This window comes from Lithobates pipiens, unplaced genomic scaffold (assembly GCF_037356315.1).
Source record: "Lithobates pipiens isolate NorthernLeopardFrog02 unplaced genomic scaffold, aLitPip1_a1.2 Scaffold_16, whole genome shotgun sequence".
Taxonomy (NCBI): Eukaryota; Metazoa; Chordata; class Amphibia; order Anura; family Ranidae; genus Lithobates; species Lithobates pipiens.
The window spans coordinates 576,008,652-576,022,926 of NW_027507748.1; the positions used below are offsets into that span (position 1 = coordinate 576,008,652).

General features: G+C 48.5%; 1 protein-coding gene across 1 annotated transcript in view; it reads left to right on the top strand.

The window, feature by feature from the left end:
* The first annotated feature begins 7,576 nt into the window (after nt 1–7,576).
* Nucleotides 7,577–14,275, top strand: part of TESPA1 (thymocyte expressed, positive selection associated 1) — an 89,116-nt gene continuing 82,417 nt past the window's right edge. The window contains exon 1 of the mRNA XM_077483771.1: nt 7,577–7,652. The gene's annotated coding sequence lies outside the window, so the exon portion shown is untranslated. The remainder of the gene's footprint in view (nt 7,653–14,275) is intronic.

Below are 14,275 nucleotides of genomic sequence, written 5' to 3' on the forward strand. Positions count from 1 at the left end.
AGGGACTGTGTAGGTTTGTTGTGTTAAGTTGAATCTGTTTGTAATTTTCAACTGGTACATTTTTAAAGTGTAGCTCCAGTCAAAAAAACTATTTTTAAGCTTTTTGGAAAACATAGAGAAGGGTTATCACCCCTGTATAATTTGTTTTGTCGTCCATCTTTTTTCATCTCACTTGCTGTTGTCTCCTTCCGTTTGCAAGTAGGAGATGTTTGTAAATTGGATGTTTGAAAGTAGGGGTCTGCCCTATATGCTCTGCAGAAATGGCGGAACAAGGTGTTGGTTTTGCAACAACATTGTAAGCCCTCAAAGTGACTCTTGGTGGGCGCTGGAGCGCCCTGCTGTGAACGATTATATCAAGAATTGTAATTACATGCCATTGTTGAACAGTAGTAGAAAAATTGACCTTTGGTGGTTGTGGTGCTGGTGCCACAACACTATAAGTCCTCACCGTTACTCTGGGTGGGCACAGGAAGGGGCCCTCCTGTGAAATATTATATCAAGAATTGTAATTACATGTCCCTGTTAAACAGGGGCAGAAAAATTGGGCCTTAGGCACTGGTGCCATCACACTGCAACCTCTGCCATATACTCTAGTTTTATTGCAGGAATTAGCCCTGCTGCAAAGCATTGCATCAAAAATTGTACTTAAACGCCCCTGTTAAACAGGGGCAGAAAAATTGGGCCTTAGGCACTGGTGCCATCACACTGCAACCTCTGCCATATACTCTAGTTTTATTGCAGGAATTAGCCCTGCTGCAAAGCATTGCATCAAAAATTGTACTTAAACGCCCCTGTTAAACAGGGGCAGAAAAATTGGGCCTTAGGCACTGGTGCCATCACACTGCAACCTCTGCCATATACTCTAGTTTTATTGCAGGAATTAGCCCTGCTGCAAAGCATTGCATCAAAAATTGTACTTAAACGCCCCTGTTAAACAGGGGCAGAAAAATTGGGCCTTAGGCACTGGTGCCATCACACTGCAACCTCTGCCATATACTCTAGTTTTATTGCAGGAATTAGCCCTGCTGCAAAGCATTGCATCAAAAATTGTACTTAAACGCCCCTGTTAAACAGGGGCAGAAAAATTGGGCCTTAGGCACTGGTGCCATCACACTGCAACCTCTGCCATATACTCTAGTTTTATTGCAGGAATTAGCCCTGCTGCAAAGCATTGCATCAAAAATTGTACTTAAACGCCCCTATTAAACAGGGGCAGAAAAATTGGGCTGCTGGCATCACCCAGAACCAAAAATGTTCTTCCAACATATCAGCGGAGGAGGAAAAGGATAGACAATCAACATAACAGGACAGTCACTCAGCATCAGCATAGGCAGTCTTGAAGGGATGTGGTATTTCAAAAAAAATTATTCGGTTACATCAGCTTCAGGTGCTTGGTAGCTGTGGGTGATCCAAGACTGATTCATCTTGATGAAGGTCGGTCGATCAACTGATTCGGTGGACAGGCGCACCCTGTGATCGGTAACGAAGCCACCAGCAGCACTGAAGGTGCGTTCCGAAAGAACGCTGGATGCAGGACAGGCCAGTAGCTCAATTGCATACTGTGCAAGCTCTGGCCAGTGATCCATCCTCAAGACCCAGTAAGCCAGAGGATTTTCAGTGGGAAAGGTGTCCAAGTCTGACCTTGCCCCTAGGTATTCCTGCACCATGTAAATTAGACGCTGGCGATGGGTGCTGGAACCAATCATACCTTGGGGCTGCGGACTAAAAAATTGTCTGAAAGCATCAGTCAGACGGCCACCTTCTCCACCGCTCCTTCTGACTGATGCCTCAGCAACACGTTGTCCAGGACCAGGAGTTTGTGACCTCCCAGTCTCTGGGAACGCGTTGCACAGAGCTTTCTGCAAGGCCTCCCGGAGATGTCTCATCCTCTGCTCCCTCTGCGATGGCAAGATAAGGTCGGCAACCTTACCCTTGTACCGTGGATCAAGGAGAGTGGCCAGCCAGTAATGGTCCCTCTCCTTGATCCGAAGAATACGAGGATCCTTCCGCAGGCTTTGCAGGATCAGGGAGGCCATGCAGCGTAGGTTAGCTGAGGCATTCGGTCCGGAGTCCTCTGGGTCACTAAGGACAACATGATCCGCAGCTACCTCCTCCCAGCCACGTACAAGTCCACGTGTTTCTTGGGACTGTAAATCATCCCTATAAGACTGCTGCTGCTGATGCTGATGCTGAGTGCCAGCCTCCACCTCCATGCTGACACAATCATCCTCCTCCTCCTCTTCCTCCTCCTCACCCTCTTCCTGTGTGATGGGTGGCACAGCAGGAACACTGTCTGGATAAAGGGGGCCTTGAGAGGCAAGGAAGTCCTCCTCTTCCTGCCTCTGTTCTGCCTCAAGTGCCCTGTCCATTATTCCACGCAGCGTATGCTCCAAGAGGTGGACAAGAGGTACAGTGCCACTGATGCATGCACTGTCACTGCTCACCATCCTTGTGGCCTCCTCAAACGGTGACAGGACAGTGCATGCATCCCTGATCATGCCCCACTGGCGTGGTGAGAAAAAACCAAGCTCCCCTGACCCTGTCCTGGTGCCGTAGTCGCACAGGTACTCATTGATGGCCCTCTGCTGCGTGTGCAGCCGCTGCAGCATGGCCAATGTTGAGTTCCATCTGGTGGGCATGTCACATATAAGGCGGTTCTTGGGCAGGTTCAACTCCTTTTGGAGCTCAGCCAGCCGAGCACAGGCATTAAATGATCGGCGGAAATGCACACAGACTCTCCTGGCCTGTTTCAGGACATCCTGTAAGCCGGGGTACCTGCCCAAGAACCGCTGCACCACCAGGTTAAGGACGTGAGCTACACAGGGCACATGGGTCAGTTGTCCCTGTCGGAGGGCGGAGAGGAGGTTGGTGCCATTGTCGCAAACCACCATTCCTGGCTTAAGCTGGCGTGGCGTCAACCACCTCTCGGCCTGCCCCTGCAGAGCTGACAAAACATCCGCCCCAGTGTGGCTCCTGTCCCCCAAACAAACCAGCGCAAGCACGGCATGGCATCGTTTTGCCTGCGTACTTGCGTAGCCCCTGCAACGCCTACGGAGCACCGCTGGTTCTGAGGACAGAGCACTGGAAGAGGCCATGGAGGAAGAAGAAGAGGAGGGGGTGGAGGAGAGAGGTGTGTCACAACCAATAGTAGCATTTTGGAGGCGTGGTGGCGGAACAACCTCCAACACTACTGCACCTTGTCCTGCATCCTTCCCAGCAGCCAGAAGGGTGACCCAATGGGCCGTGAAAGACAGGTAACGTCCCTGTCCATGCCTGCTGGACCATGAGTCAGCGGTAATATGCACCTTACCGCTGACCGCCCTGTCCAGTGAGGCAAGGACATTGCCTTCCACATGCCGGTAGAGAGCCGGAATCGCCTTCCGTGAGAAAAAGTGGCGTTTGGGGACCTGCCACTGAGGAACCGCACATTGTACAAACTCACGGAAGGGGGCCGAGTCTACCAACTGAAAAGGCAGCAGTTGAAGTGCTAGCAATTTAGCCAAGCTAGCATTCAACCGCTGGGCATGTGGATGGCTGGGAGTAAACTTCTTCCGCCGGTCCAGCAGCTGGGGCAGGGACATTTGCCTGCTATAATCGGATGTGGATGTACCACTAGCAGAGTTCCCGGAAGCACTTGGCTGTGACACACCTAATTCTACACCTTCATTCCTCTCAGAGCAGGTTTCAGAGAGGACTGAAGGTCTAGTGGGGTTAGAGATGCCAGCTGATGAGGAGCAAGGAGAGGTCCGCTTTGTTCTTTGGTGTGGGTCTTTCAGGTACGCTTGCCAACGAGCTGCATGGCAGGTCAACATATGTCTGGTCAAGCATGTGGTGCCCAAGCGGCTGATGTTTTGGCCACGTGAGATACGCTTGAGACATATGTTGCAAATAGCAGCGGTGCGATCTGATGCACTCGTCTCAAAAAAGGCCCACACCAAAGAACTTTTAGAATAACGCGCAGAGGAAGCGCTCTGCGCAGGCGGAGCTCTGCGGTGTGATTCCGTCGGTGTGCTGCCCCTAAGCTGGCCCCCGGAGGGCATCCTGCCTCGTTGGACATGTGCCTCCTCCTCCTCCTCCTCCTCCTCCCTCCTTCCAGGCACCCACGTGGAGTCAGTGCCCTCATCATCCCCTCCCTCTTCATCGCTGTAGCAAACCTGGCAGTATGCTGCAGCTTGTGGAACATGACTGCCAGATTGCTGTGTTTCTTGAGCATCCTCTCTCTCTGCGCTCACGCTACTGCCTTCCTCTAGCTGAGTGTCATCATCAGAGCCCACCAAACACTGGGCTTCCTCCTGGAGCATGTACCCAACACTGTGCTCAAAGAGTTCAGGAAACTCCTCAGGAGGACGTGGTGGGTCTAGGGAAGGAGTCACTGATGATGACATTGAGAGGAGGGACGACGATGTGTTGGCAGCTGCTTTTCTACTACCCTGAGACTGGGTGAGAGAGGATGAGGAGGATGAAGAGGGCTTGGTCATCCACTCTACCAAGTCGTTGGCATGTTGCGGTTCAACATGTCCAGCTGCACAAAAGAAGGACAAGCATGTCCCATGGCCACGTGCTGATGACAATGCACCGCGTCCACGACCAGCACTGTTGTCTCTAGACACAGAGCCTGCTTGCCCTCTTTTATCGGCTCGCGCCTGTCTGCCTCTCCTTGCTGGCCTTCCAGACATGGTAATGGCCTGAAGGGAGTTGGGTAAAACAGTGGTTGGGTAGTTTATATTGTGCTGGAGGCACACAACACCCACTAACTCCTGCAGATGCCTTTTTTATAGAACAGCAGAGTTAAAGGGGTATATACAGATGTATACTGTGCTGTGCTGGAGGCACACACAACTTCCAATAACTCCCGCAGATGACAATCGGGCCCAAATAGAGAACAGCTATGTAGGTGGATAATAGCGGTATGTACTGGGTACAGAGCACGCACACAGCACGCACTATCTCCTGAGTGACACTACTGACTGCAAGCTCTATTGTTAAAGATGGACCACTAGCTATATAGGTGAGGTGAATATCACGGTGTATACTGCGGTCAGGGCACGCAGACAATAACCAGAAAACAGCAGAGTTAAAGGGGTATATACAGATGTATACTGTGCTGTGCTGGAGGCACACACAACTTCCAATAACTCCCGCAGATGACAATAGGGCCCAAATAGAGAACAGCTATGTAGGTGGATAATAGCGGTATGTACTGGGTACAGAGCACGCACACAGCACGCACTATCTCCTGAGTGACACTACTGACTGCAAGCTCTATTGTTAAAGATGGACCACTAGCTATATAGGTGAGGGGAATATCACGGTGTATACTGCGGTCAGGGCACGCAGACAATAACCAGAAAACAGCAGAGTTAAAGGGGTATATACAGATGTATACTGTGCTGTGCTGGAGGCACACACAACTTCCAATAACTCCCGCAGATGACAATCGGGCCCAAATAGAGAACAGCTATGTAGGTGGATAATAGCGGTATGTACTGGGTACAGAGCAGGCACACAGCACGCACTATCTCCTGAGTGACACTACTGACTGCAAGCTCTATTGTTAAAGATGGACCACTAGCTATATAGGTGAGGGGAATATCACGGTGTATACTGCGGTCAGGGCACGCAGACAATAACCAGAAAACAGCAGAGTTAAAGGGGTATATACAGATGTATACTGTGCTGTGCTGGAAGCACAGCACAACTTCCAATAACTCCTGCAGATGGCAAGTGGGCTCAAATAGAGAACAGCTATGTAGGTGTATATAGTGGTATGTACTGGGTACAGAGCACGCAGACAGCACGCACTAACACTACTGACTGCAAGCTCTATTATTAAAGCTAGATCACTAGCTATATAGGTGAGGTGAATATAGTGGTGTATACTGCGGTCAGGGCACAGACAGTAACCACTACACAAGAGCAAAATAGTAAATCAGCCAAAAACGATTGGTGTGTAACTGTGTTGAAGGTACACAGAACACCCACTGCTTCAGATGCTAACAAACACTACACGAGGCCGCCTGAAAGGCGGCTTTATATAGTGTGGGGCGTGCACTACACAGGCTGAGCTATGATTGGCCACAGGCAGGATGCCTGTGTCCAACCATTGCTCTCCTCGCTGCTGGCGCTGCGATTGGCCAAGCATGCGGGGTCACAGTGCATGCTTGGCCAATCGTGAGACAGCAATACATTGCGCCATCGCAGTGCATTGTGGGCCACACGAATTTTGCCGCGAACGGCCCAAACGTTCGGAATTCGGCGAACGCACGAACGACCGATGTTCGAGTCGAACATGCGTTCGACTCGAACACGAAGCTCATCCCTAGTACCGACGTCATCGGTACATGCGCACTGAAGAAACGGGCTGCTTGTGCCGTTTCTTCAGGAGCCATGCTGTGACCGGCGACTTCCGCGTGCATGCCGTGGGCAAAGGAAGGCTGGTGTTGGCGTTTTAATCATCATGGCACCCTGGTTGATATGGTGTCAGGGTGATCGAAGGGCAATTGTTTATATTGTTACATTCTAATATATAATGAAGTGGTTCAACTCATCATAATGCAGAATCAGTGGGAGCCCTGGGTGTGTCACTTGCCACATCTCCTGCCACCAAAATGCATCATGTCACTGTCACCTGTCATCAGATGCAGCTTTTGAAATTGCCACCGTCACCTGCCAATACATGTGGATTGTCACTTACCACATCATCTGCCACCACTTGCAGATTGTCACGTCACCTGCCACCATTTGCAGATGGTCACTTGCCACCATTTGCAGATTGGCACTTGTCACTTCACCTGCCACCATTTGCAGATTGTCACTTGCCATGTCCCATGCCACCATTTACAGATTGTCACTTGCCACGTCACTTGCCACCATTTGCAGATTGTCACTTTCCACATCAATTGCCACCGTTTGCAGATTGTCACTTGCCCCGTCACCTGCCACTATTTGCAGATTGTCACTTGTCATGTCACGTCACTTGCTGCCATTTGCTGATTGTCACTTGCCACGTCAACTGCCACTAGATGTGGGTTGTCACTTGCCAAGCCCCCCCACACTTCCCTCCCTATCCCCCCCACCTTCTTCTGGAGCCTTCCTTACCAATATTTCTGCCTGTAAGCACATTACTGACCTAATTTGAATTGGCTTATCTTCTCAATATTATAATTATGTTTTATGAGTTTTTCTTTGTTATTCTCCAGTTGAAAATATGCCAAGATTTACCATGTAATGCTAATTTGCTAAATACATTTTTGAAAACTCAATAAAGAATATTGAACATAAAAAAAATATTCCGCTTTATACCTTATTTCAGAGTGCCGCTTGGTGCTCACGTGACCACCCAACGCTCTCCCCCCTCGATCTGATAATTACAGTGGGAGGGGCTGGGAATCCCCCGCTGACGTCAGCCAGGAGGAGGGGAAGAGAGTAGGAGAGTGGAGGGCAGTCATGTGAGCGTCGAGCGGCGCTCTGAAATAAGGTATAAAGCAGTATTTTTTTTTATATAGAACTTACACTGGGGCACGTAATTGAATGAAACAGGAAGATAACAAAGTTATTAGCAGCAGTAGGGGAGGGGTGTGGAGCAGATCGACAGAAACTAGCTGACAGGCATGGAGGGAAGGGGAGAGAAGAGAGACAGCAGGATGATGAAGGTACGTAAAATGACCATGGTATAAAGGGATCAGCAGCCTTGATAAATGTGGTCAGTTTACAGAGAGGAGGGCAGCATCAAGCAGGATCAGCTAGGTATTTTAGATGATAGAAAGGGACAAATTACACAGCACAAGTACTGTGCTGTTATTCATTCTGTAAAGGAACAAGATCAATCTGTTTTTTTAGGGTTACAACCACTTTAAGTATGGATCAAAAAGTTAACCAAACTCCAACACAGTATGGAACTGTTGGAATTTAAGGTAGCGCAGTGCCACATCCTAAGGCTGGGTTAACACCGGAGCGATGCGGGAACACCGCGAATCCGCAGCGTTTTCCCGCATCGCATGCCTCCCGCCGGCAGTTCACACTGCCCTATGCGGACTGCTGGGAGTGTCAGTGAAATGTTAATGACACCCCCAGATCAGTTCGCATATCGCAGTGCGATCTGCAAACTTGGACAGGAATCGGATCGCATGGTGTGAACACCCATGCGATCCGATTCTGCTGCGGACCAAAAAAAGGGTCCCGTGCGAGTTTGCGGCGGGTGCGATGCGAATTCAGCCATACTATCTGTATGGCTGAACTCGCATCGCACAGAGATCGGATGTGATTTGCACTGCAGTGCGGTGCGAATCACATCCGGTTCTCGCTGCCGCAGCGGTGTGAACCCAGCCTTAAACGTCAATGGTTAAATAGAAAAATTGAAAAATTTACTTTCTAGGCACCAATTATAGAAAAAATAAGTAATTTTTATTATACAATTAATACATAAAAAACATTTAAAATGCTGCAAATAAATGCAGTAAACAACTAAACCCCTCCAATATGGATGAGTGTCAGAAGCTCAATTTGAGCTTTTTTGTATGCTATAATCCAGTATAGTCACACATATCTACACCAACATGGTTCTGACACTCATGGTCCATATTGGAGAGGTTTAGTTGTTTACTGCAGAATTTTAAATGTTTTTTATGTATTATTTTTTTTAATAAAAATTATCTTATTTTTTCTATAATTGGTGACTGGAAAGTCAATTTTTCCATTTTTCTATTTAACCACTTTAAGTAGTTCAGTGCACTGCATCCTTATATGTAGCCTGTGTGGATGGTACCAATAATAATCTTTATCTGTGACTCATTGATTAGATCAAAGTAATCATGCCAATGCTTTAAAGTGTGTGTACAGTAAATCCTAACTGTTTTTCAAGTTATTTGCCGTCATGTCACATATACAGTTTTTTTTTTATACAAATAGTTTTTTTTGTGAATGTGTTACAGTTTCTCACCTGGGGATCCTCCTGCTGGAGGCTGACATCACTAAACCACAACCTTGCAACTAACTGCAGTGTTGTCAAACCTGATGTGCATTCTACTTCTTCTACCTATCTGGCAGAGCTGGATCTAGGGGGAGTGCTGGGGTTTATTTTGTCCCCCAGGACTAGTGGCATCAGCAGGGAGCAACCTATAACAAGTCACTGAAGCCCAGCCCAACCACCGCAGTGCACATAACCACAAGTATAAAATAAAAGTGTGTTGATGCTTTGCACCCCCAGATCAGACAGGCCTTCAAAAAAAGTGCACAATTTTTGGTGAATATGCTAATGTCAATGAATACTAGTAGGCTGCAGCAGAAAACATTGGGTTGGGCATTCTTAAGAGGTCTAGAAATCAGCAAGCAGGGCCGTCCCTACCATGGGTCCAACTGGGTCCATTGGACCCAGGCATACCTTTGAGAGGGGTAGCAAATTGACACCCAAGATTTTTTTCCCAGCAATTTTGTGTGCAGGGCCGGCGCCTACCTTGCCTATAGAGTGCACATTAGCACACATCGGTTGGGGTGCCAGAGGTGCCACCTCCTCATTGGCCGGCTGTGCAGGTTAGGGACAGCCTGAGAAGGAAAGAGGACTTCCGGCCCTGAGAAGCTCTGTGTCTCCCCGCGTCCAGGTGGGCAGATGGTGCATCCCAGGTAATGGCATTTTAGTGAGCGGGCCTCCGGGCTGCATGTGGGGCACAAAGCAGCTGCGACACTCAGCCTCTTCGCGGCTGCCCATTCAGTTCACGAAATAGCCAGGGGGCAGAGACTAGAGGTCAGCTGACTCATGAGGTCTGTGAAGTGGGAGAGGCTGGAGGAGACCCCATCTCCTGATGTCTGCATAGGTGTCACTTCTGCCGCAGACACCATGGATCCAGAGACCAAGTGAGTACCACTGCCTGTGATCCTATCTTCCTTGCACTGCCCCCCCCAGCACTGCCACTGATCCTATCCCCCAGCATTGCCACTGATCCCATCCCCCAGCACTGCCACTGATCACATCCCTCCCCATCATAGCTACTGATAGCATCCCTTCACAGCAAGGCCACTGATCCCATCCCTCCCGAGCACTGCCACTGATACCATCCCTCCCCTGTACTGCCACTGATCCCATCCCTCCCCATCGTGGCCACCGATTGCATCCCTTCACAGCACAGCCACTGATCCCATCCCTTCCCAGCACTGCCACTGATCCTATCCCCCCACTAGTACTGCCATTGATCCTATACCCACCCCCCGCACTGCCACTGATCCTATCCCTCCTCAGCACTGCCACTGATACCACTGTCCATATACTACCCTAGCCTGTCCATATACTACCCTAGCCTGTCCATATAATACCCTAGCTAGTCCATATACTACCCTAGCCTGGCCATTTACTACCCTAGCCAGTCCATAAACTACTCTAGTCGGTCCATAAACTACCCTAGCCTGCCCCTATACTACCCTAGCCTGCCCCTATACTGCCATAGCCTGTCTATTTACTACTCTAGCCTGTCTATATACTATATATACTAACCTAGCCTGCTCCTGCCTGCCCTCATACTGCCCTAGCCTTCCCCTGCCTGCCCCCATACTGCCCTAGCCTGCCCCTATACTACCCTAGCCATCTACCATCCTGATACATTTTAGTTTTAATTATCATGATTTAAAATAATGGCTGTAGGGGCCTTTTGGTGGGCATGATTTTTTTTTGGAGAAGGTTGGGGGGGTTGGGATGCAGCATTTCATTCTTGGACCCACACAGCACAACAATGTCTTGGGCCAGCCCTGTCAGCAAGTGTAGATTTTTTACAGCAGATCACTACTGTTTTACTTAAGATAAACTTGCCATCAGAGATGTGACTGCTGGCTTTCCTTGTTTATAAAGATGCATGCCCAATAAATTCAAGCCTCCCTGTTTATGAAATATGCAATGGGGGTTATTTACTTAAAGTAAGATCTACTTTGCACTGAAAGTGCATTTGGAAGTAAAGTCACTGTAGATCCCAGAGGGACATGCAAGGAAAATAAAAAACAGCATTTTAGCTTGTACATGATTGGATGATAAAATCAGCAGAGCTTCCCCTCATTTCAGATCTACTCCTTAGAGTTAGAGCAACTGCACTTCCAAGTGCACTCTCAGGTGCACTTGCAGTGCAAAGTGGATTTGCCTTTCGTAAATAACCACCAATGTGTGCCTGCACTCGGAGAAGTTAAGTATTTTGCTACAACAAACAGTGGTGCAAAACACTCAAAATAAATGTATAAAATAAAAATCCCTTGTCCGATCACACATTAATTAAAAACTAGGCAGATCTATGTATATTGGGACCACTTTTTGGCTAGATTACACTGAGCAAAATTATAAAGACAGTCTGTAAATCAGCTATCAAAGGAGACCAGAGACTTTTCCAAATTGTTCTTGCAATTCCATGCTGCTATTGTCTCTTGGATAAAATGCATAAAGGAAAGATTTTACCAGCTCATACAGTAAGTGCTTGGAATATGGGTGTAGCATGGTCCCGGGGCCCCAGAGGCCTAATGGTGACCTCAAGGGTTAGGGAGAGCTGACATCCTTGCTTGTAGAGTGGGTTACCAGGCCGGGTGGGTGTAATGCAAGATGAAATGATGGGCGCCAGTCACTTTTTGAATGCGGACAAGAGATTTATTGTCTCTTAACAGAACTGTGGGAGAGAGGGTTAGGGCCAGGACACCTTTGAGTAGATGCAATAGTAATTGTCCGACTCCGAGACTTCTATAGGTAGACAGCTATACAGTGGAAGGCCTCCAGCCGGATGACGCTTCTGTATAGGTAGGACCACTGTCTCCTATGGCAACTAATCTTGCAACAGTCACTAACAGTAGTTGTAAATAACTCTTAGTAACAAAGAACAGTCCGTTTCTTATCTTACAGTATCCCACTGTAGATCTTCACTCACTGAGCTCCCAGTCTCTCACTAGACTTCCAGATCCCAGTCCTCACTGGATCCCCTGAGCTCTTCCACAGCTATCCTGCTGTATACTCCTCAAGCATCAACCCTGCTATCCTGCTGGGTCCCTAGCTTGGTACTTGCTAATGTGTTCCGACTTCTTCACCGTCCCTGGTTGGTGAGGAGACTGCTCAGGTACTTGCTTCCGCTTACTCACAGTAGTCTCCGGTAATAAGTTGGACGGTCCCTTAGTGGCGACAGCTTCCCTCTGCCTCCGACCACAACTGGTTCCCCGTCCGGCTTAACCTTCGCAACTCGGGTGAACTCCAATCCTGCAGTCCCAACCCTACGCTGCTTCTCCTGCTTCTGGATAGGCCTCAGGCTTCCGGCCTAGCTGCCCGGGGTGACATAACACACATCCACGCAGACAGCCATCCAGGTGGCACAGAACACTGATCACCTGACTCCACCCAAATAACTAGGCTCTCCCAGCAGGCCAAGGGACTTAAAGAAACCCTTGCCTATTGGCTGAAACATCCCATCCATTCATGATCTCTTCTTGCTATAAGCTTGTCAATCTAATGTCGCCAGCTACAATGCCACCTAGCGACAGAAGAGAGAAGTGCAGCGATTCCAGAATTAGAGGGAAATCAGTGGATCAGTGGACAATTACTACCTGGCATTGGCAAACTAAATTTGTTAGCAACCCTGCCTAAACACCAGGGTGCTAGATGGGCTTTCCACAATACATTCACTGTATTTATTCTTTTGCAATGGCGTTTTTAGACATCATACTTACCTAGGTGGATACAGCATTGGTCCAATGCTGCATCAATTCCCCGCTGGCTCTAACACTGAGGACTGAGCAATCAAACTCGCCTCACTAGTTCTCAGTGCTCTGTGAGCAAAGACCTAGTGTCAGTCACCACTCTGCCTCCCCCCCCCCCCTCCCCGGCTCGCTGGAGCACTGAGCTGTGGAGGGGATGGGAATGGCTGGCTCAGGCTCTCAGCAAATCACTGAGAGGCTTAGCCAAGTGTCGGTCCAGGTAGGCATCTGAATTGTTACCGAACATCTTGTCGCAATCTTTCACCAGCCTGGCCTGGCTCTGTGACATCAGCCGACAGCAGGCTGCAGGTCTCGAATCTGCTCCCGGCGCTTCCAATTTCACTTAGTCTCCTTTCCATGTGTGCACCCTACAGCCATTTAAATTGCTGGACCACAATGATTTCACTCTTTTGCATGCACATAGGGTTCAAGATCGCGGCACAGCATTCCCTGCATTCAGGGCACACATTTGTGTCTCACATGCTTTCTCTCCCAGACACTGCAGCTCACAGTGGTAGGCTTTCAGCAACAGAGGCAGTGCCGTTAATCCAGAATACAGTGGGCAGGACTAGATGTGGCAAGCTTCTGATTGATGAGCTACAGGCTTGTGAACCATTAGCGAAAATGCCAATATAGACATGCCCTTGCAGAGCAAACAGGAATAGCCCAGGGCTCAAGTCCTGCGGGAACGCATGGGAACAGAGTTCCTGTACTTTTTCCACAACAGAAACTTAGTTTCCGTTAGCAGCCGTGTCCTGCAAGACTTTGAAGTATGCAAGCTGTGTGGCAGGTGCTACACCAGCAGCCACCGACACAGCTCGCAATAGTAAGTGCCGCACACCTGACCATTCAGGCATTGCCAGTAGGGGGCCCCATGACAGCTTCCGCTTCAATCTACCTGTCAATCACAGCTAGCTGATGGGTAGATCAGGCCCCTGCTTCTAAGAGATTGTATTTATTCAGACCTCTCGTGATGTGCTCCTCTCTGCTGGCAAAGTTTAATGCCAGGAGGGAAGTTTATGTGGAAATATGTGAAGGGTTGGAATAGCAGCAAGTGTGTGTTGGAGCCCTGCAGAGTTTGCAGCCCCCCAAGCTAACATACATCTCCTAAGCAGGAACATAACACTATCTCCCCAAGCATTCTGTCCAGATAATGTGCAGTTCATTTATGACCTTTCCGTTTAACCCTATGTTATCCAAACTCTGTTCAATGAAAAGTGTAAACTCACCACATAAACTCTCTACATACAAAATAACATTCCCCAATAAAGATCAGAACATGATGTTCACATTTGCATGGAAGCACAATTGAATGAATGCTGATTATTCAGATAATTACCGGATTTATGTTTATTGAGGATTGTTTTTTTTTTCTATGTACTAACAGTTAAGCTTCATATACGCAATATGAAAATTAAATGAAAAATACCACTTTTGAAGTGTTCGTGCATATGAGCGTATCATTTTTTATTTTTTTTGGTGGGCGAGTGGATCTTGGGTGGGGGTTCTCACACTTTTTTCCCCAGGACTTGACCCCTGGAATAGCCTAAATGAGAGTGGAAACTCACTCTGA